Source organism: Drosophila elegans, unplaced genomic scaffold (genome assembly GCF_018152505.1).
Source record: "Drosophila elegans isolate 14027-0461.03 unplaced genomic scaffold, ASM1815250v1 contig_149, whole genome shotgun sequence".
NCBI lineage: Eukaryota > Metazoa > Arthropoda > Insecta > Diptera > Drosophilidae > Drosophila > Drosophila elegans.
This window is the reverse complement of record NW_024545513.1, coordinates 5,465,615-5,469,192: the sequence shown is the minus strand read 5'-3', so window position 1 is coordinate 5,469,192 and position 3,578 is coordinate 5,465,615.

Sequence of the window (3,578 nt, the reverse complement as noted above, 5' to 3'; positions counted from 1 at the left end):
TGTGTCATTTTGAGCAGTTATTCACTTATCTCGATTTAAAGTCCCATAAATCTAAATTCTTGAATGCTTTTTTGCCAATTTTTGTTCAATTTAAATTGCCAGCTGGACAATTTTTTGTGTCTCAAAGTAAAAATTTTGTAAAGCGACATTTATCAAATGAAAGATATGTGTGCATGGCTTTGATAAGTGTGTACGCTTTTTTTTTAGCAATTAATTCGCCAAATCATTTATCAATCAATCACCGGTAATGTTTCAAGCAAAACCAGAGCAAAATAGACTTTACAAAAGCTTAGAAAAAAAGCAATGAACAACCGCAGAGCAAAGCACTTGACAAGTGTGCGAAACAGGCAAAAAAAACGACAAGGTCGCTACTTGTGAAGGCCTTGCCTCCCTCCCCAAACAAAAAAAAAAAAAAAAATCAAAAACCCACTGAAAATTGGCTTACAATTGGTCTTGTAGAGCAACCGAAAAAGTACTAAGTAAATCAAACGTCAAGTGGCCAAAAACCAAGCACAAAAAACAACAAGCAAAAAGACACAGGAAAAAAAAAGCCAGTAGAACAAACACGTCACGGCAATTAAAAGCCAACGGAATACAAGAAATTTACACAACAACAAAAATCGAATTTAGGGGGGAGGTTAAAAAACTAAGCCACGATTGTTGTTGCCATGTCGATTGACCATTCGTTTGAGGGATACAACAAAAAAGTCAAAGAATTCGTGAAATATCGACAGACAGCGCTGAAGAATGGGTAAAAAAGAAGAGGAGCCGCAGAATTTCATCGCTTCTTACATCTTGCTGCATTGCCACTTGGCCCAAAAATAAAAGGCCAAATTCGAACAGCTATCAGAAATGGCAACGTGACTCACGACGCTAATTTAGTATAGTAAGTAAATTTAAGAAATAAAACAGGGTAGAGAAACATTTAAGGTAGGTGTTACAAGTAAATTTTAGAAATGTATTGCAATACAATCACTTTAAGTATAGCAAATACTTTGCAACTTTTCAAGCTTTCAAAAACAAGCAGACCATGCTTAATTGATAAGTTTAATCATGTATCCATTCAAATAAATTACTTTATTTTTTTAGATGAGCACTAACTTGAATATATCGTCATTTTAGAATGTAGCAAATGAATAAATTTTAACAAAAACTATATTTTCACCAATATTTATTATTAACATAATGCTACTGTTTAAATTCTTAACTAGAAATCGCATAGTTTCAACAAATATAAAATTAAAAAAAATAAATTTAAATCATTTTTTAAACGAAAACTATATTTCTACCAATAATTATTATTAACACAATACCACTTTTTAAATATTTAAAAAATAAAATTGACAAGCTAAGTTAAGAAAATAACTTTATTTAGATTAATGGCACTATTTTAAACTTAAAATAGAAATATACCATAAAGGGGCCACCAAGAATTTTCAAAGAAAGAAAAACGCTTTTAACAAAAAATTAAGTAAAAAATAATTGAAACGTTAGCTTTAGGTAATATTACATTTAGAATTCATTTTTAAAGTACAATAATAATAATAATAATAATAATTTGATTCATCTGTTTCCTTGGCCTTTCCACCGTCAGTTTGCGGCACCAAGTGTCCTGATTATCTCGGCCAATCCCGGGACTTCCTGGCACGTGACTCACGCACTCATTCCTCGACTCCCAGACGCCCGGATTCTGGGATTCCCGGATGCCCCGATTCCCCGATCCGCCGGAGAACGCCCCACAATTATGCCCTTTCCTGACCACAGACGTGGACACTCTGCATGCCAAACTTTTCCACTTTGCAACTATTTCAAAAGTGAAGCGAAACTTGTGGCCCACTTAGTTGGCCGGCCATTGCTACACTGTATACTGTGTGCTTTATACTTTATGCACAATACACACACACACACACACACAAACATATACATTTCTATATATTTTCGGATATGCCATACTATATATCCCACGATGTCCGTGTGTCAACGCCGGAGTTTGGGTCTCCTTTGTCGATTTCCAATGCGGTTCGTGTCTTTGCCTGCTGCATGATTTATGGTTCCTGCCCCGAACCGAAAACCAAAAAGTATTTGTGGCATGCCCCTCCGAATATTGTGGCCCTTCTTCGCAGGTCCACAAGCTCGTATCCGTATCCGAATCCAAATCAAAAGCCAAGTCAGTGGCAGAGTCACAGCCAGAAGCGTTCAAAGTTGTCTACTCAAATCATTTTAATTGAAAATTACACATGAGCGAAGCCAAGGAACTGGCAAAAGCAAAAAATAAGCGTTTAATGTCGAATGGCCGACTTTTCAATGCCCTTTAAGCTACATAAAATTAGAGATTAAATTACAAATAATTTGTTAGTGCCCTTAAAGTCTTTACTGTGCTTAGATAAAGTTAAACTATATTGAAAATAAACCCTATAATAAACCCTAACATTTAACATTTAAAGCTATTTAGTTTGGAGAGTATTAGTGTTTCTTAATTATGTATTCAAATTTAAGGAAATATACTTTGAACAAGTAAAATTGTTATAAATTATTAAAATATTTTAGTCCCTTATATTTAGTTTTCCATAAAGCTTCAGACTTTCGTATTTTAAATATGTCTCATTGTATTGTATTTAAATAATGTTTATTCAAAAACCACTTCTGGAAGTGTTGATTTTCAAGCCCAAATATATAATTGGTAAGGCAACCTCCTTGAGTTAGCTTTCCGACTCATTGAAAAGTAGCATTTTTGTAGGGCAGCGAAATGTATCCGAGCAAAGAGAGCCAGCGAATGGATCCAAGGGCAGCGCATGGTGATGTGGACTTTTAGCACATGTCCTTGGGCTGTGAACCTGTGCCACCCCCCTGGAAACCCTGGAAACCCTGCAAACCCTGCAAACCCCCGATCCCCGCCAGCTACCGATTTTCCCCCAAATGGCTTCGCGGGCTTGGCCAGGACCTTGGCTTTCGGTTTTTGGCCTGGCACATGGCACGTTTTGTCCGTACCGGAAATGTCCATTCACTTGCATATTAACAAAGTTCCGCACACTCACACACCAGTTGCCGTTTGGTCTATGCAAATGCACTGCGAGAAATTGGCCATTTAAATAACTTTTAATGCATCATTTATTAATAAGAAATAAACCGGAGCCTAGTTATATTTTACTCATTACCTTATTACTATTAATAAAATAAATTTAAAAAAAAAATGTCCTAATTTTTAACAAAATCTACTACTACTTTAAATACTAACTTGGTTTATAAGACTAACAAAATTAAATTTATAAAATGAAATATTCATCATTTAGATGTTTAAACAACTTTTTAATAATAAACACTGATGTATGGATTTGTTAAAGCAATTTTAACGTTCCACAAAATATAAATATATAGAATAGAATAGACAGTTTCAAATATAATACAATCACAATTTAATTTATCCCGAGTGTATACTTGGCAGTACTTAATAAACTCCCCAGGGAGAGACGCAAAGAGAAGGCCAACCAAGTTGGTCGTACATCATAGGGTCCTTCCATATCCTCGCCATGGGTGGGTCGTTTGTGGAGCAGTGGAGGAGTGGTTGGGGAGAGGGAAAG